Raw genomic sequence first — 20,468 nt, forward strand, 5'->3', positions numbered from 1 at the left:
GCTCGGGTTGTACTCTGTTCGGTCTGCATGGAAGATGTATTACTTGTGGTTGGAGGAGGGACAGGCCCCAGAGGATGTAAGGAACAATGTAAGACCTTTGAGGTTTGCCCACCGAGCTTAAAAGCACTCGAGTAGTCCAGTCCTATTGAAATTTCCTCCTCTCCTTGAAGGTCAAGGTGGAATGTAGCTTCTGAATTTTCGCCACTGCAGAACTTTCAAGAGATAGGGTCTGTGAACCCCGTGACTTTCCCCACTTTTGATACTTACTGAGACCCCTTTTCTAATTAATACCAGGCATGTCTAGAAATGAGGTCAGGTCTGTAAGTAGCTGAGATGCCGAGTCATTCTCTGGCCCTCCAGGTGCAAGTGTGACCTGTGACCTGCCCCCTGCCCGCCCACCTCTAGGACTTCAGCACAGGGCATGAAATGGCTTTGAAAGCATGCATGCTCACATGGCTCTCCCTGGGGTTGTTTTCCAGTATCCTGGTAAGTCCTGTACGTACCAGGCAAGGTCTTCTAGCTTATCTGCTGTGCTGAGTGAGTGGGCTGTATCTTTCTTGCAGGAACTTGCCTTGCCAGTCTAGAGTTGGTTTCAGAGTGTCTCCTGTTGGCTTCTCCATCCTCCCTCTGCCCTTCCCCTAACCCCTGCCCCCTTCCACAGTTCCACTCTCAGCAGCTCCCTGGGCTGCCCCTCACTACCCTGCCTCATTACCAAGCCCAGCCTCTCAGCCAGCCACTTTCCACACCCAGCCCTGGAGCTGCATGACCAAGAAGGTAGAAATCTGCCTCCTGACTAGGCCAAGGGTCCCAACTCTCCAAACAGCCAATATCCAAAAACTGGGCACTGGCAATACCCATACCACAGGAGGAAAATTCCACCCCTGACCTCATGAGATGGATGGCAGTCCAAACACAGTCTCACTAAAAATGCCATATAAAATTACCTTCAGGGGCTGGAGAGATGGCTCAGCAGTTGGGAGCACTGACTGCTCTTCCAGAGGTCCTGAGTTCAATTCCCAGCAGCCACATGGTGGCTCACAACCATCTATAATGAGGTCTGATGTCCTCTTCTGGTGTGTCTGAAGAGAGTGACGGTGTACTCACATATATAAAAAACACATCTTAAAAAATAAAAGTAAAATTAATTTCAGGCTGTGAGCATATGGTATATGTGAAGCAAAAAAAATTAATTTTGTGTTAAGACTTGAGTTCTGTTTCTAAGATATATTGCTTTTATATATGCAAATATTCAAAAATCAGAAAACAAAAAAAAATTAAAATCCAACATACATCTGGACCCAAGCATTTTACGTAAGGGAGGCTCAATCTCACGTAAATCTTACTGTAGTGTCTTCAGGCTTTTAACCAGTTAACCTGTGTGTTCATTTTATAAACATTGAGCTAAACACCTGTTTCATGCTAAACATTCCTGCTGGGTGAGATCCATGCCTTGTGAAGGTGGAGGTGGAAGTGTCATCGTCGGTCAGATCTCAGAGCAGAGGCTGCAGGGCCGCTGTGGAGGGCTGGGCCATGGTGTCGTGGGCAGACCAGGGAGGGGTATGCCTGCCCCAGGACTTGCTGGGAGGATTCCTTGCCAAAGCTTATCTGTGAAGGCTCCGTGGGAGAGGGGAACATTGAGCTAGATTTTCTTTGTTGAGTTGGACTTTAGTATCTGCCTGTTGAAGGAACAAGGATCCACAGTTGAAATTTGTGTTATCAATGGCCAGAAGACCCGAGAGAACTCGGCAGGACTGGGAAATGGTGAGTGGGCCTTTGTTGCCAGCCCCTGGGGCAGGGGTGGAGCCCAGCCGGCTGTCATCGTGCTATGGAGCAGTTACTGAACATGCAGGCCAGCATGAGCCAAATTTTTCGGTGAGGCATTCAAAGGCTGTTAAAATAGCCCATGGACGACAAGAGCACATGTCAGATTTTGAAGGGAATGTTAACAGATTTAAGCTTTTATAAAGACATGTTCCCAATGACAAAGACCCATTGTGTCTCTCCTGGTGAAGGGCTGTTTCCCTCTGGGTACCTGGAAGGTGGCATCATTCTGTGTCAATTGCTTTCCATAGCTACAAAGGTGTGTGTTTGTTTGTTTGTGGCATGGTCTCACTATGTAGCTTCGGTTAGCCTGGAACTCTCAGAGAGCCACCTGCCTCTCCCTCCCGAGTGCTGAGCTTAAAGGCGTTCCGCCACGCTCAGATCAGCACTGGCTTTATAGGGGGGAAGAAGCTGCCCATAGAGGTGCCAGCTTAGTCCTCCTAACTCAGACAGCTTCTGTGAGAGAGTAACTGGAGGCCAGAAGTTCTACAACATAGCAAGATCTGGGCTCTTAAAAAAATATATATTTTAAAGAAAACAAAATGAGGAGGAAGCCCTACCCCTGAGCAGCTTTTACCCTTCCTCCCATGGAGGGCTTGAAACCCAGCTGATTGTGAGTCTGGTATTCTGCACCCTGGGCAATGCTGACCTGAGGGAGTGGAGGTTAGAGGGTGGGACAGTGGGACAGCACATGGCCCTGGCAGATCTAGACTTGGTTCCTACCTACGAGCCTCCCGGAAGTCCTGGGGTTTCAGTGCTTGGCTTTCTGGTTTGTCATGATGATGGACCATATCTCACAAATGAGAACAGTGACAGTATTTTATTTCCAAGACCCTTCCTGTGATGTGGCTGACTTTCCTAAGGACTTTTTCTCATGCCCTCTACTGTGGAAGGGAACATACATGCATGCATGCATACATACATACATACCATTTTTTTTAAAGGTGCAGCTTCTGATCCCCTCCCCCACACTGAGAGAAGCATGCTTTTTGAACAGGAATGCAGGCAGGCTGGGGAGCCTGCTTGCCTACTGCTGCATACAGACCACTATTTCCCTCCTGGAAGCCTCATGCCAGGCAAGCTGGCTGGTAAGGGTTTGGCAGAAGATAAGTCACAGTGGTTAAGAACATTTGTTTCTCTTGCAGAGGACCCTCGTTTAGTTCCTAGCACCTCCATGGTGACTCACAACCATTTGTAACTCCAGTCCCAGGGGGTCGATGCCCTCTTCTGACATCCTTTTAAAACAAAGGTGTGTAGGGAGAGGAAGGCTATGCCGTGGACATAGATGTTACAAAGGTGCTCAGGGGTTGACTTTTGTAACTATAGGTCCCCCTTCGTCCTGTCATTGGGCAGGTGGCTTTGCCATTCTCTCAGATGAAGAGAAGATTAAGGGTGTGGTGGGTTGCCCAGCTCAGCGTTAGAATCAGGACTCTAACCAGAGTGACTCAGCTAGCGCTTGGATTAGTTTTATATCCAAAAACCCCCCTGCCCCGAGCTCCGCATTCACAGGTGACACACCACGTAGCCGCCATAAGGCCTTTGAATTGGTTACCAGCAAGGCCCATGGCATGGTGGAGCAAGTGGGTTCTCGTTATACAGACATGGGTCCCAGTCTTGGTTCCCCTTTGATGAGTTGTGTCTTCCTTGAGCTTCTGCTTTCTCATTAGTGAACTGGACTGGTCTTAATCCTATGTCATCCTTGCTTTTATAGAGGGCTGTTCTGAGCATCAAGGGAAATAATATGCATACGCAAAAGCGCTTCCTCAGCCATTTAGACGTGAAAGGGAGAAGGAGAGGTTAGGAAGGGTAATAGTGGTGTTACTGAGACAGTGTTTTATTCCAGGCTGCTCAGGAACCACACGTGCTGGCTTGGTATTCCTTCCCCCTCCTCTCTGCCTCACATGCCTGTCAGAGTCCCAGTATCTGTCTCTTCCAACGGGCTTCACACAGTTTGTAAGGAACACATGACAGGTTGCCTGGCTAGCTGCTCCTCTGGGGCCTGGCTTCCCTCAGAGTCTCACAGTAGGGTGTGGGAAGAAGGTAGGCGTGAGGCTGGGGCAGACAGACCTGTCTTCTGCAGAACGGCTTTGCACTTTGCGATAGCATAATGTGGCAGCCGCCTACTGTGGGAGGTAGAAGGCCAGATACAGACAGCCAAGCTGTCCTTGGAAACACACACCCTCCCCTGAGGTGGAATTTACAAGTGACCTCGGGTGGGGAGCCCAAGTGAGGCGTCCTGGGTGCTTGGGCGGTGCCTGCCTGCTTCCACAGCACTCTTAGTTTCTTTGGCTTTCACAACTGCTTCCAAGGAATAGGGATCTCTCAACGGGTCCTTCCCTCGGAAGAGGACTGCCAGCCGACGGCATCTTCTCTTCACATATTAAACATATCTAATTCTGTGGCCAATTTATTTGTTAACAGTCACAGGCAATGCTTAGAGGTCCTTGGATGGCTCAGGTAGTGACTAATATAGCTAATTCTTCCACCCTGCAAAGGAGGTATTATTAATTACTATCACACCCATTGTACATGTGACAAAACCAAGGTTCACAGCATTTAAGTGGCTTGGCCCAAGTCACAAGGAGGAGAGGGAAGGAGGTGTGGGGGCTTAGATGTAAATTTTTGCCTACCTGGTTCCCACCCCTCGCCTTGTCTTGCCGTCATCTATTTCACTGTGAGAGTAAGATGAGAAAACAAACTAACAAACAAACAAACAACGAAAAGCTATTTCACTGTGAATGCATACGAGTGTCTGAGTTGCCCTGTTTCCAAGAACCAGACCTGCTTGCTGACTGACATTTATGCATTCGTAGCCCTCTTGGACCATTTTGATTAAACACAAGCCAGGTGGATCTGGCCTGAGCTGCATTTTGGAAAAACTTTGGAAGCTTTAATGAGTCTCGGTGCCATACTGCATTCTAAGCTGCTTAGGTCAGAAACTAAGAGAGGGAGGGACACAGGCAGTAAGTCCCAAGTGATGCTGATGTGTGGCCAAGGCTAAGAACCACCCCACTGCCAACCTTGACTGTGCTTGCTCATGGAGATGGGAGTTACCTGGGGCCCTTAAGGAAGCTGAGATGGCTTTCAGCCCACCATCTTCAGCTGTTTACCAACATCATTCATTCTATATGCAACATTGAACCCTAGCATGGATGTCAATATTTTTTAATACAGACATTTATTTCTTTGCTTGTGTGTTTTTTAGACAGTCACCTGTACTCCCAGGGACAGGCTCTGCTGTGTCCAAAGGGCTTCAAGGCAATGGGGCAGCCTGGCCTTAAACTTGTTCTGTAGCTGTAGATAGCCTTGAGCTACAACCACGCTGCTTGTCTCCTGGCTGCTTAGATTACAGGTGTGTGCCACCATAGCCTGTTCGCAGACACTTATTTAGGAGGGAAGACAGGACAACTGCCCAAGAGTTGTAAATTATTCAGGATGCTAGGATGGACCTGTATGTATTGCTTACTTTCTCAGTGCTCAGGCATGTACGTGATGCAGAAGGAAAAGGAGAAAGCCCATCTGCCCACCTCCCAAATCTGTACCATGCAAAGATATGTAAACTTATTTTTTGTTTTTTGTTTTTTATTTTTCCAGACAAGGTATCTTCGCTGTCCTGGAACTACCTTTGTAGAGCAGGCTGGCCTGGAATTCAGAGCTCCACCTGCCTCTGCTTCCCCAGTGCTGGGATTAAAAGCAAGCGCCACCAGTGCCCCGCTGTAATTGATTTTTCTTTTAAAGCTTATATTTAATATTGGGATCAAACATTTTACCTTGATGAAGGTGTTTTTCTATATGCTATAAGCAGTTGCATTCTGTCAGCTAGCTTGAGCTAGATTTGGTCTGTAGTTGTATCTATTTCTTAAGACTTCCCAACTCTGGCCCAGCTCAGGGAATAGGTGGGAGCTCTCTTGAGTAATGACAGGAATGGAATATATACCCACAGTGTATTACTAATTCCTTCTCTTCCCTTTCTTTCCACCTTTTGAAGGATGGTAGTGTCTATAGGAACAGACTCGCTGACCATCCCTTAGGGCAGAGGGCTGTGTCAGCTGGGACTGTGGGTCCCAGAAAAGAGACAGAGGTTGTGGGGGGGCTGCAGCAGTGTCTGGGGGCTGTGTGCCCCAAGTACTGTTTTCTGATATATCACTGAATTTTACATAGTGAGAGGAGGCAAGTTGAGCAAGGTGTTCAGTTAAATGTCCACACAAGTGATACAGGTTGACACCCCAACCACCACCACCACCACCCCTGCCTCCCCACCCCATTACTCCTCCCCCCCCCCCCTCAAGTGGAGGTTCCAGCGATTCTGAAGGAGCTGGCAAACACAGGGACTTGGCCTCAAATGCTGACCACTTGGTCATCTGGGGGACCTTTTCTCACAAGGCTTGAGCGCCCTGAGCGGGATGGAGGTGTCTTGAATTCACATTGAATTTTCTCCCTTGCTTGGCCCCAGGGACAGGCTCTGCTGTGTCCAGAGTCTTTAAGGCATGTGGACAGAGAAGGTCCTACAGTGGACAAATTCGCTTTAAATTGTGTCTGGGACAACAGAAACTGTTCAGTTCCTCTCTCTGACTTTGCTTTTGCTTCAACTAAACTGAGTCGCGACTCTAAACAAATTCCTTTCACAGATGTCTGCCTCTGTGTACCTGCTGGGAAACATGCGCACTCTCTATTCCTCTTCCTCTCTACTGTGGAGTCGTTGCTCTCCTTTTCCTTAAAGTTCCCTGATTTTTTAGCATTAATTCTCCTGGTCATAAAAGGGACGGATTTCTGTCCCCTCTACTCGTGGCCACAGACATTCCCTACCTCCGACCTCTCCCTCCAAACTAAGTTATAGAATCGGGGCTGCCTTTCAGGAAGGCAAACTGGTTTCAGGAAGGAAGCCTAGCGCTTTTTCAGGGTCTTAGAACTCCGGCTTCCCCTAACTCTGCTCCGCCCCTCCCTCCTCTGCGATGCCCTCCCTTCTTCCGGCCCACCCCTTAGTTAGCTCCGCCCTTCTTTCTTGGCGCAGTGCCCCGCCTCTCATGCACTCGGCCCTTCCCCCGGAGCCTGACGTCATGGAAAGGCGGGGTGGAGCCATGTCCTGGACACCCTATGCCTGCAGGCCCCACCCTCCGTCAGGAATGGGATGTGCCACCCTGGAGCGGTCCCTAGCGGCCTGAGGGCTCTGATGATTTTGAGCTGTTAGCCTCTGTGAACAGGTCCTAGGCTCCGACATCAGTAAGAGACTACAGAGACATTTCTGTCTTCTCCCCTGCGTGGCATTCTCTGGATTCCTCTCAGATTTTCTCTCCAGCTGAGAACGAGGCCTTCTACACTGGTTAAAGTGGTTTCAAAAGTCAGACGCTTTCTTGGCTCTTGCCTGTGAAATGTGATTTAAAACAGTAACATTTAACTTTTTTTTTTAAACATTCACATCTGTTGTGGGTTAATTCAGAGAACGAAATAAAAATCCTTGCAGTCATCCTTGGTAGGTTTTTTCCTCACTCATTGCTTGTGTTTATTACCATTCCTAAGCAATTTTAAGTATAGCCTTGAGTTACCCTGATAGAGAAAAATGTCCATCTCTTATCTCCCCCTCCCCCAAACATCAGTTAAAAGGGGAACTAGAACGTTTAAGATATTCCTCAGGAACCATTCTATCCACAGCATCTCAAAGACCCCTGGTGTCTGCCTTTATGTGGTTAATCAGTCTGTTTTCTGCGTGGAGGCTGAGAACTGACATATTTGGCTTGGGGGTTGTCAGACTCAAGACACTGTAAGACAAGATTAGCTTCTCTCTAAATTCCAGGAGTGTAATACACCCGACTTAAAAGAGATCAAAGGCACCGAAGGGTGAGGGGACCCAGGAGATGGCTGGCACATTAGGAGATAGTCTTCTTTATCATCTAGGTATGTTTTAATTTTCACAAATGGCAAGATTGCAATCAAAACGAACAACAGGAACATGTTGAGAGGCAGTAAGTGCTGTTTTGGAAAGGAACCAAAGCTCTAATCCCTAGAGAAAGTGACTAGGGACTCCCAGGACAGCCTTTCCCATGCAGGCGTACCCTCAGAGTAATGCTTGCCTAGGGCTTGGCCCTGGGGATGCCCCCTTCCTGCATCCTGGCTGCCTGCCCCTTTTCTCCAGCAGAGTTGTTGATTGACACCTGTGAGCCCTTCTGGGGTGGCCTCACTCTAAACACAGGAAATCACCTTCCTGGTAACTGAGTGGCTTAGAATGAGTCTCCTGTGAACAAACCCTACCAAAGCCATAGCTCAGCTCTGTTTTGGTTGGTTGGTTGGTTGGTTGGTTGTTGTTTGATTGATTACAAAAAGGCAAACGGGGCCAGGTTGGTGGCTCACTCCTGTAAACCCAACAGGTAGGAGGCTAAAGCAGGAGGATCTACACCAACCTGTGCTACATAGTACCTTTTGGGTGAGTCTGGGCTGCAGAGTGAAACAGTTTCAAAAGCATATTACCAAATAACAACAAAAGCATACTTAAATGGAGCTGGACCCGGGTAGTGCAGCTCAGTGGTAGAGTGTTTGCCCAGCATGCCTCAGTCCTTGGGTTATATCCCCAGCACACACCACTACCTACCTACCACCCATACCCCGACCCCTGCTGCCCAAGTACAGAATTCAACCTTTCTTACCCAGACCAAGATTGGTTATGATAACAACGATGACCATTTTGGTATCATTTACTGCTAGACACTTTTCCTATTCATTGTCAATGTCCCAAGCTCAAGTTACAGATATAGAAGTCCACAAGGACACACACAGGTCAACTTGAAGTCACACGAGACTAGGAAAGGACAGCCAGAATGAACGCTCAGCTGTGTCTGGAGACCAGTTTCCAACCTCCCTCCCACTTTAGTTGCCCAGGCAGCGCCGTGTGAGAGGCCTGCAGCCCTGAGAGGCCTCCATGCACTGAGTCGAATGGTGTCCTTGATGCTGCCTCAGAAGTGCCTGCTCGCTCACCTCCGTGGAATTTTATTTGACTTTCCCTAGGCCACTCTGCCTGGTTAGTAAATAAACACCACTCACTTGTTGCTTCTTTTGCAAAGCCTCTCCGTCTGAATACTTTTCATACTGTGGTTAACATTTAGACAAGGGTGACCAGCGGGCATGTTGTGGAGTTCAACACTTCTACCTAAATGGAGGTTCTACCATTAGCCAGAAATCTGTCTTTTTAAAAGAATATATATATATATATATATATATATATACACACACACACATATGCACACATACAAGATGTTATATAAAAAACATAGATGTTGCATAGGTCTCTCATAGGTTGCATAGGTGATATAGCAAGTGATATGTGTGTATGCATATATATATACACACATATATATATACATATACACATGTATACATATATACATGTATACATACATGCACATATATACACACACACATATATATGGAGGTGACAGTCCTCTGCCTCTCATCTCTACCCACTGAGTCATCATACGCCATGCTTTTCCCATGGACAGATTACTTAGGCTTGCCAAGATTGCTTCTCATCTTTAACACAAAGTTGTTTCCCTACTTTGAACAGGACTGAAAGTGACTCATAGAACAGCACTATGTTAATGGTCACCATCCTTTGGTGGTATAAGTGTGTTGTCACATTAGGGCTACCCTAAATTGCATCTTTGTCATAGAATGGAGAGAGGGAGGGAGGGAGGGAGCTTCTCTAGTTTTCTGCTCATTCTTTTTCTGTTTCTCTAGGCCTCTCCAGGCCTGTTGCAGCTCCACACCCAGAGACCTCAGGTGACTGAGCTGGGCCTAGCAGCACAGGGGTACACCTCGAGCCACATCCAGGGTGAACTTTGAAGTTTGGGTGTGTCTGAGGTTAGCAAGCTAAGAGGACAGGCTGTTGGCAACCTCACCCTGCTCTCTGCTCTGTGGAGGAAGCCTCAGGAAGTTCCACCTGCTTCTTTCTCCTGCACACGCAACTCCTCCTGCCTCCTTCCCCTTGACACAAAGGGGTGTCCCCAGCCCCGTGGCATCTTGCCTGGGTTGCTAATAATAGAGAAGGGTGCATCTGCCAGAGGTAAAGCAGAAACTGTCCCTGTTCTGCTCTTTCTTGCCAATCCTGGCACAGTCTAGTAGGCTGGGTTGGTCAATACCCTTGTGAGCAGAATAAGTCTTTGTGTGTCCTGGAAACTCTTTCTGTCCCCTTCCTGGGGGGTCAGAGCACCAGAGAGAAGGTTGATGGGGATGTCTTTGTCCTTGAGATCCTGGCCAAACAGCTCTAGACTTTCAGCTCAGCACCGAGCTGGAGCTGGTATGCTGCCCACCACAGACCCAGCTGCCGGAGTGGGGAGAGGGTTCTAGGAAATGACCTTTACGCTCATCTAAAAGGCAATGCGGTAAGGTTGCCCACGTTCTTTTCATGACTCAAAACCCAAAATAAGTGAAAAGAGAACGTGGAAAGTGTCCCATCTTTCCTGTTGTGCTTACAGCTGTCTGAATCAACAGTCTGTTTATGCGAGTTGCTTGGAGAAGTTGATTTAGAAGTCAAGGCCACTTCTGGGCAGCTACCCTGGTCTCTCCACCCCACCCCTTTTGGCTTTTCTGAGATGGAGTCTCACTGTAGACCAAGCCAGCCTCTGTTAGCCATCTTCCTGGATCAGCCTTCTGAATGCTGGGGTTACAGATGTAAACTCAGCACCCCAAAGTCCTTTTAAGTCAAAGAATGATATAAATCCTTTAACAAATCAGAATAAAATACTCTCAGGGCTCTTCTCCATCTCAGGAGCTTGAACTTGGAGTGTATCTTGTGGTTTGTAAAGCACCTTCCTATCTCCTTTCTTACTCGGTTGCCATAACAACCTGGGATGGGGCAGGGCTTGCCTTGTTATCCCTGTTTTGCAGATGAGGAAGTCAAGGTTATCAGAAAGTTGAGCTGCTTTTCAGGCTCACCGGGGGAGCCAGAGTAGCCGGTGGAAAGGGTAATAGAACCCAACCTCCAACTGGAGCAGTAGGGTGGGTGGTGTCCCAGACCCAAGATCCCTTTCAACCATTGTATTAAAGAATTAGAAGAGTCTTCTGAGTGTCAGGGCCTGTGGTGCGGTGGGAACTCTGGGATTTGGGTTTCTTTAAAAGCACAGAACTATGATAAGAATACGTTTTCATTTTAATCCAAGGTGTGGGTCATGGGGCTTCTTCAGATTGCCCACAGCTGACTATGATTTGCCTCGTGCTCTAGCAGGGGTGTGATTTTGCCAGCTCAGATAGTTTCTACGATTGTGTGACCTTTGGGATTCTGGGGACTTTTCAGAGGGCCTATAAATGCTAGGGTTCCCGGGGGGGGGCGGGGGCGGGGGCAGGGTGGGTTGGTAGTGCTAGGTTGTCAGTCATTGTCGGTCACCCTTTGTTAAGTAGTCATGTGTTAAAAACTGAAACAATAACAAGAAAATAATTAGGTCTCCTGATGGCAAAGATCAAACTTGCCCCACCCAACTGGAAGCCCCTCATCAGCAGGAAGTGGTCTAGCCCCCCTTTCCAACCGGGACTTTATTCGGGGATCTCTTCCTTTCCCCTCTATCCTTTTTACTCTCCTACTTAGTGTTAGGAGGGGTTAAAGGGTGAAAGAAAAGAGGTAAAGAAGGGTAGAAGAAAGAAGAACCCACAAAGTAGCAAAAACCGCTACATGGTGGTTCATACAAACTGCCACTTTTTGCTTCCTTAGAATTTACCAGTAATATTGAAACCAAGATGGCTGACTCACTATGCCAAACTTAGCCTGTACAGTGCTAAAGTGAAATGAAATAGGATGGGGTTATCTGTGATTGCATTTTTTTTTTCTGGATTGCTTTAGACATCAGGATCTCCCTGCAGATAATTCTGAGTTAGAAGGCTCTGTGTAAGGCATCACAAGGCAGCCAGATGTTCATTTTACTACATGGAAAACTGGGGCCACCCTGACCCTCTGAGCAGGCAAATCAGTCATTGAGGACACTGCCTTTGGATTGTAGAGAATATGGGCATGGAGGACTGAGGCTCCGCAGTTTTGTTAGGCTCCTCCCTCTGTTACTCGGACTTGTTATTCTTGACACCTTAGGATACTCCAGCAAATCTGCAGATGGGCCAAAGAGGGTGCCCTAGACTGGAGTGGAGGGGAGCCGAGGGGAAGAGCTCGATCGGGAGCCAAGTCAGGACTTTGAAAGGCTCTGAACAGATTTTAATGTGTGAAAGTTGACACCCAGTAGGTACAGGCCCCCAGAGCTCCTCCTGCTTGCCACCACCCTGTATGATTCTCATAGCAACACAGGTGTGTAGGCCCAACAGGGATTGCTCCTGCTGGTGCAGAGAAAGCGGGGACCAAGACGTTTTCTCAAGTTCCATCGTTAAGGATGGCACTGGAGCTCCGGTTGGTCGGCTGTCCTACCTCTTGTTCAATGTTCCCTCCACTATGCCACCCAACCTCCTTCCTTCCTCCTCCCGACAGCTCCCAGAGGCTCCTGGCCATTGCTTGCCAATGGTGAGGGAAGTCACAATGACAGCTCTCTCAGGGCTGAAATGTTTCTGAAAGAAAAAAAAAGGGGGGGGGTACTTGTATGTAGTAGTGATCCACTGGTTTGGGGGTTACTGTGGCCAGGGGAGCTCTGGTGCAAGTCTTTCCAGGTGTGGCTTCTGCTGTCAGGCTGCTGATGGAAAGTGCTAGGTGTTCCAATTTCCTGTGTCAAGCAAGTATTTCCCCTTGAGGTTACAGCAGCTACCTTCCTCCTCAGCACCCAGGGGGGCGGTGAGCATGAGCCCCGGCTGCTGCAGAGAGCACCCTGGCTTCCTTTTTTTTTTTTTTTTTTTGAAGGGGCATAGAGTTTTGACAGTTCCCAGCAGTGGCCTTGGAAACAGCAAATCCAAAGTGACTGACAGTTCTCCCAAGCCTTCTTGCCCTCTGCTTTGTGGAGAAGGAACAAGCCAGAGTGACGCAGAGTTCTTAGCTGCTGGGGGAGACACTGCAGCCAAGTGCATGTGGGTAAATAGGAAAGTCACAGACTTGGAGCACCATCAAGAATGAACCAGAATAGACACTACAATCATTGTTCTGAATGTGGGGCGAGAGCAGAAGAGCGCTTGCTCGATGGGCAGGTACCGAGCAAAGGAGGCACGAAGGATGGGAAGTGGGTGGGAGATGCAAGCCTAGGGCAGCCGAGACATTGGAAGAGTCACATTATGGATATTTGAGAAACACATTCCTGTTTTAAAAGTCTCTTGCTGGGGTGGACAAGAGCTTCTTTGAAAGCTACCCAGCTCTTTAGAAATGTCAAGTCGGAGGAGTTCTGTTATCCGAAAACTGTGGGGTGAAGCTAGCCACTCCCAGACAACTGAAGCCAAGTGGAAGATGGAGGGGCAGGGAACCAAGTGGCAATAAAGCATCCCTGCCCTGTCCCCTACACACGCTGTCACTGAGCCAAGGAGGAAACACGTCAAGACACACTTTGTGTTTCACCTAACCCTTATTCACCCTTCAGCAGAACAATGAGTGTAAGGGCCACGGAGCCTTGGAGACCAAGATGTCCCCGAGGACTAGGTGGGAGTTTCCTACAGCTCTCTGACAGATTCTCAAGACATCCAGATATAGATATCCATGCCCCAGCAGGCTTCCGGGTGGTTAGATAGCAAAGCAGAAAGGCCAAGAAATGTAAATAGCTTGTGTCATGTGTGCATGCCTGGGTATGTGTGCGCGCGCGCGTGTGTGTGTGTGTGTGTGTGTGTGTGTGTGTGTGTGTGTTAATGTATATCAGTACTATATTGTATATACGTATATTATAGATATAAATATACACTACATACACTATCTATTTCTACAGCACAAATCTGTATATGAAAATAGATACCCGCAGTGTATTAGCTACCTTCTCGTCGTGATAAAACACCTGACTAAAGCAGCTTAAGGAAGGGAAGGTTTGACTTCGGCTCACAGTTCAAGGGTGGGGAGGTCATGGCAGCAGGACAGGGTGCCAGCTGGTCTCTTTGCTCCCACCGTCAGGACACAGAGGGAGGTGAATGTAGTGCTCAACTTTTTATTCGGTATGGGACCCCAGCCAGTGAAATGGCATACTGCCCCACATTGGGGGTGGGTTAGCCCATTGAAGAGCTTCCTCATAGACAGAGCCACAGCTTTGTCTCTGAGGTTGTTAAGGTGACAATCAATATTCACGGTCACAGAAAGATGCTATGTCTGGCTCTGTATCATTCCTGTATGTAAGTCTATATTTTATGTTAATCCTGCTCCGACTTCAGAACATATTGGCACTGTGACTGCACCATCTACTCCGGCTACGCCGTATCCAAAGGTCTCCACACATCTTGAGATTTTCCCAAGGAAACACAAATGGTTGCGTACAAATCTACTTTTTCCTCAGAAGCATCTCAACATTACATAATTTCTCATCATCTCTGTGACCACGGGTTGGTACTTGGCTAGATTTTAGTGCCACCACCTGGCTGCTGTGGTTGTCTTTAGCTCCAGTCCCTGGTGTTGGCTTTCCTTAAACCGTCTCCACTCCTAGGCAGGGAAGAACTTTTGAACCATGGCCCAGCCCATCTGTTTTAAAAGGGACTCTGTAGAGGAGTGCCTGTGTGTGTTTAGTATGATGTAAAACATTCTCATTAACAGGATAATGGCTTTGTGGGGTCACAATTCTGGGTGTGGTCGGAGTTTTGTTTTGGTTTTAATGACTAAAATTGGGGTCCAGGAGTCAAGGGCAGGATCTCTCCATCCTGTTCCTCCAGATCTGCCCACATCCACAGCTGCCCTGGGAGCTGCTATGGGCAAACAATGAGGGGTCACACCAGCCAGGTGAACAGAGACCATTGCTCCTAAGACAAGATCCAGACTCATCCTGTACACCTCTAATCGCTGTTCCTACTGCTGCCGGTGAGCAGACTCATCTCTGGCACCAAGAGACATGGCTCTTTCTCTGTTAACGGCAGGAATCTTGTCTCAACAGGGACCATACCTCCTGGTTGGAGTGGGACTTTAAAGTAGCTTGTGGTCCCTCCTCCCACTAAAAGACAGTCTCAGCTTAAAGTGAGAAATGGGGGTCTCAAATGTATGTAATCTTCTCCTCTCACTTGGCCATCTTCACCCTTCCTCATTGGCTTTTCCCAGGTCAACTCTTCATAACAAAACAGTGCATCTTAGAATACTGCTTGCTTAGAATTTACCAAGGCTTCCCGCCCTGTATGAAGCCCTAAAATCCTAACTCCGAACAGCCTGGAAAGCTCTGTAGGGACCTGCCTAGCTTTATCACTCTCTGCCCTCCTCTCCAGCATGCCCAGCCCCACAGTCTCTGCAGAAAAAGTACTGCAAAGGCCACACCCCTATTCCCTACCATCAGGCCACCTCCTGTGTTCCCACCCTGCCTTTAGCAATCTCCAGAATGCATGCCACCACCTATGCAACATGTATTTGTATGGTCCTCCTCCACCTAGAATGGAAGCTACTTCTAGGTACCGTCTTTGTGCCCCACCTCCAAAATAGCTGTGCACTCAAGTACTTTTTCAAAACTAAATGAATGGTGGGGCAGTGGTGGTGCATGCCTTTAATCCCAGCACTTGAGAGACAGAGGCAGGCAGACTCTGAGTTCAAGGCCAGCCTGCTCTACAGAGTGAGTTTCAGGACAGCCAGGGCTACGCAGAGAAACCCTGTCTCAAAAACAAACAAACAAACACCTAAATGAATGAATTCACTAGCAATGGCATTTAGTTAGTGCTTTTATAAGGCATCGTGTGGGTAGCCTGTTGGAAATCATGACCCCCACTCTTAGTGGGTTCATCTTCTCTTTGTAAAGGTTTTCTTCAGTACATGTCATCTTTACTTCTGTTCTTGACTTTTTTTAAAAGATTTTTTATTTTTTTTTAATGTTTATGAGGGTTTTGTATGTCTGTGTACCACGTGTGTGCCTGGTGCCCTCAGAGGCTGAAAAAGGGCATCAGAGCCCCTGGAACTGGAGTTATAGATGGTGTGAGCCTCTGCGTGTGCTGGGATCTGAACCCAAGTCTCCCGAGAGCAGCAAGTACTCTTAACAGCACAGCCATTTCTCCAGCCTCCTGGCTTGGTTTTTGATACTAAGAAGGCCCCCACCAAACTATTATAGCTATCTTCCATCAAATTGGCCCCTCATCAATGTCCCTAGGCTTCTGGGGTTCCCTGGAGTTTTCACAGAGCAGGCATCCTATACAGAGAGCAGGTTTGGTCTTGATCTTCCTTATGAGACAAGCACAGAGGGAAAGGAAGTCCAGTGTCTCTCCCAGAGGAAGGGCCCTGTTGAAGAGGACTGTGTTCTTAGATCAGACACAGGAAGAGGCACAAAAGAACTGGGTAAGATAGTATTGCAGCTTGCCCATGTGATCTTTCTCTCTCTCTCTCTCTCTCTCTGAGTGTGTGTGTGTTTGTATGTATACATACATGTATATTTAACTGTAATAAAAGTAAGCTAACCACTTACTATAGTATAATTCTGTACTTAGTATAGAAACTGAATAAATAACAAGAAAGTAGTAGCAGGGAAATGGCTTAGTGGTTAAGAGCACTTGCTGTTTTACTGAGCACTTGCTGAGGACCCAGGTTCAGTTCTCAGCAACACAAGACAGCTTGTAACCATGTGTAACTGTAGTTCCAAGGGACCTGGTGCCTTCTCTGGCTTCCAAGGGCATCAGGCATGCATATAGCATAGATATATACATACACACAGGGAAAACTCCATACATGTAAATAAAAAGTAAAATGTACCATTGTAGCCCTACCATCACAAATGAACACAGACCCTGTGACCATGATGACCATTAGTATTCTCTGAGGCAGGGTCTCACTGTGACACCCTGGCTGGCCTGCAGTTCACTGTCTAGACCAGGCTGTCCTCAAACACAGAGGTCTACCTGCTTAAGTATGTGGCACACAGCTGGCTTCTGTTACCTTATAAATCAGTCAGTTTAGATTCCAACTAACTCAGAAAGGAAACCTGGCAGCTTATTTGCACGCAGTAGGATAGAATATAAAAAGAGAAGTCAGAGCAAAAGGGTCAGAGAGTTTACAGAGATCGGTGTAAAATCACAGTGCATAAATGTGTACTTAGTATCAATGGCTGTATTTCTTTGAAGCCATTTAAAGCCCATCCTTTTGGGGGCAGGGCTCGTAGAGCACATCTCTAACATATGTAAATAACCCTAGCTGTGAACCGCAGCACTGCAAAAAGAAACAAAGTATTTTACCGCTTAGCCTCCTCCGCACCCCACCAGCTTAATAGTATAGCAACAATTTCATGTAGCTTTTTAGTCTTCAGAGTGGAGGACCAAATAATCAATTAGTTCCCTGATCAATTAAATCCTGGGCGGATGTACCCCCAGAGTTATTTAATCATTTCTCCATTGTTGGTTGCTGGGTTATTTTCAACACTATTGTTACTAGAAACAATGGCTTCATTAACATTTTTGTGTTTGTAACTTTTTCCGAATTTTAGAGTGCTTCCTTAAGTAGATTTCCAGAGGTTAAAAAAAAAAGTAAATGAAAGGTTGAGACATTTTTAGAGCCCTAGAAACATATTCCTGAGCTGTTTTTCCAGAAGATCGAGTGCCTTTTGGGAGTGCTTCTCAATAGTGTGTCAGCCCGGGTTCCATTGTACAGCTCATCTTTATTATGTTTTTTGTTTTTGTTTTTTTACTTTTGATAGTTTGATAGACAAGTGACATATTGCTTTCATTGTATGCATACATGTATATACGTTGGGCTATTCGTACGTAGCTTGTCTGGTGGCATCTTGAAGTCTTGTTTGAGTCCCTTACATACAAAGCCTGTTACATCTTCAATCATGACGTGGTTTATAAAAGGTTTTCTCCAACTTATTTGACTCATGCTTTTGACACGTGGGCAGTTTTACCTTGTGTATAGTAAAGTTCCCAGCCATTTCCTGTGTCATTTACTTAAAGACAGTAGTCCAAGTTGTTTGGCTTGTTGGCCAAGCCTTAGGGGATTTGAGCTTAGCTGTCAGAAAGCGCCCTCTTTTCCCCAGAAGCTACCAGTGGTGTTTCTAGCATATATACCTCCAGACATATATATATTTTTTAAAAAAGAACAAAACCAGCAACTCATTATTTCTGTAATGACAAAACTTATCTTCAGCAATTAATGAACCAATTATACTAGGGAAGAAATACAGAGAGTAAAGCCTATGCTAATTAATTTTGTGTATATGATCATGCATATTTTAAAAATTCAGAGTAATTAATGGTTTAAAGTCTTGCTAATTACATTATCCTTATTTTGGAAACTGGGAAACATTCTACTTATGCATTGGTTTGTAGCAGACACAAAAGAAACGTTATAGTTTCTGGGTTTGAGACTTCTGCAAACTTAATCAGATTTCACAAAAATTGCTCTTCTGTGTGTATTGTTGATTTGCTTTTCTCTGAGTTAGTCAATCACACTTTCCATTCATATTCATTTCAAAAAGGTTTTTTTTTTTTCACTCAAAGCAACAGACACCTGACTGCATGAGGAAAATGTAGCCTAAAGTCTCTCTCACACACACACACAACTCATTACAGTTGAATTCTAGAAGTCATGGTGCCTTCCTTGTCTTTAGTTCATCGGGATTATTTATCAAATGTGCTATTGACTTGTTTGTTTGTGGTGTGTGTGTATGTTTGTGTGTGTGTGTGTGTGTGTGTGTACCACTGTGTGCATGTGTAGAAATTGTGATGTGTGTGTGTGTGTGTGTGTGTGTGTGTGTATGTGTGTGTGTACCACTGTGTACATGTGTGGAAGTTGAAGTTGGGATGTCTTTCCCGTTTGCTTTTCCGTCTTAGTCTTTGAGACAGAATCTCAGTGACTCTGGGGCATGCTGTTTTGGCTGGACTGACTGACTGACTGACCCCTGAGCTCTGGGTGTCCACCCGTCCCTCAGCCTGTGCTTCTGCCCTTGGCTTTTACATGGGGCATAGAGATCCAAACTCAGGTTCTCCTACACACATCACAATCACTTTAGCTCGTTTCCCAGCCTCTGTTATCACGCTTTAAACACAAGCTAAAGCCCTGAGTGGTTCGCCTCAAACGGTAAGATGGAGGCGATGGGGTTCCATTTCCATGCTTTTACAATTCCAGACCCAACTTCTAGACTGGGCATGAAGCTCAGGGACATGCAATACCCCGAAGCTTGGGGACAAGCCAGCCCACAGCGAACTCTGCTGAAAGAGATTGCTGGAAAGTCGCTCCTGAAATGTGGGGCGCTCCTTCCATGTATGTCTAGGTCTTGCTTTACAATCAGAGTTCTCTGAACAAGCACCTGTGTCGGCTATGATACTTGTGATGGGCAGGCGGTATCTCTCTGTGTATTTGACACTTATGTGCAGTATTGAAAGTCTAGGGCCAGCCGTGCATAGCTCAGTTGTAGAGCATGAGCCACGCAGCGCTAGCTTTGCTCATGCTTTCTCTAAGCCCAAAGCCCACCTTCTTCTGCCTTCCCTCTGCCCTTTGTGCTTTCCTCTCTTGGCTCTTAAAGATGCAGAAACTCCATCTTTCCCCCCAAAAAATTCCTTTATTTCCCCTCTCCCAAAGCAATGCCCCCTTATCTGTGCCTTCCTCTTTATAAAGCTGGTTGGCATCCTTGCCATGTTCCATTATCAGGCCTGTGCTCATCTGCTCTGGGCTTCATACTCCCTGGGCTTAAGCCTGAAGCCAGAACACAGTGGGGCACCATAGTGGATATATGTGGTATTGGTTGTATTAAGTAAAACAGAGCAAAGGTAGGGAGGAGGGAGGGGCGATAACAAGCCCAAGCCCCTGGTCCCAGGACAAAGGGAGGTAGCAAGGCTGTCACTGCCAGAAAGGGGATAGCTGGACAAGGGGAGAGCCTGGCCGGACCAGCTTGTTCTCACTCAGTCTGGATCTTTCTAAAACCCCATAAAGAAAGCTAGTTCAGGCTAAAAGTAGAGAGCATGGGTGAGTGTCTGCCCAGGTTCTGATGCAGAGCTATGACTCTAGAAGTAAGCGCCTTCCCGGCCTGGGATACCTTTTTGTCTAGCTCTTTCTGTCCTAATGTTCATCTTACATCTGGCAGAGCCTTGTGGATCTGCCTTTCTCATTTGCCTGGCCCTGGCCACCCCCGCCCTGGGTCTATGGGAGACAATAGCCCAGCCTTGATGTCGATAGCCAGGAGCAAACAGCATTGAGGTCAGAGAATACAGATAGTTGATTGGGACCAGCAACTTCCAGATTAACTATAGGATAGCAATCTTGGCTTTTGTCCACCTCTGCCTCTAGGGGCTAGACTGGTGTCTTAATCTCTGTGTCCATGTGACCATCTCATGCCAGGACTTAGAGGCTCCTCCTCTGGTCCTTGGTTCCCAGGAACACAAGAAGCATCATTCTGGTCTAGGAGTCTGTTTGCTTCCTGCCAGACTCCTTCAGAACTGGTTATAGATACTGAACAGGATTCCCTTTTTGCCTTCTCAGCCAGGAGCTAGGTCTTGGAGGCTCATGGCTACTTAGCTCTGCATGCATCCATTAGCTTTCAACTCTGGGAAGGAAGTGTGTTACCCTCAGGAACTGTTGCTATAGGAAATGATGCTCATAATAAAACCAGACCTGAATGAGCTCTAAGCAGGTGACAAAGGGATTGTGGACTGTGTGTGATATGTAA

At 47.0% G+C, this 20,468-nt stretch overlaps 1 protein-coding gene across 1 annotated transcript in view; it reads left to right on the forward strand.

Moving 5' to 3' along the window:
* Itpkb (inositol-trisphosphate 3-kinase B) overlaps positions 1 to 20,468 on the forward strand; it is a 94,799-nt gene that overhangs the window by 50,305 nt on the left and 24,026 nt on the right. The gene's annotated exons all lie outside the window — the stretch shown is intronic.

The sequence above is a fragment of the Mus caroli genome, unplaced genomic scaffold, assembly GCF_978045245.1.
Source record: "Mus caroli unplaced genomic scaffold, Mus_caroli_1 scaffold_1, whole genome shotgun sequence".
NCBI lineage: Eukaryota > Metazoa > Chordata > Mammalia > Rodentia > Muridae > Mus > Mus caroli.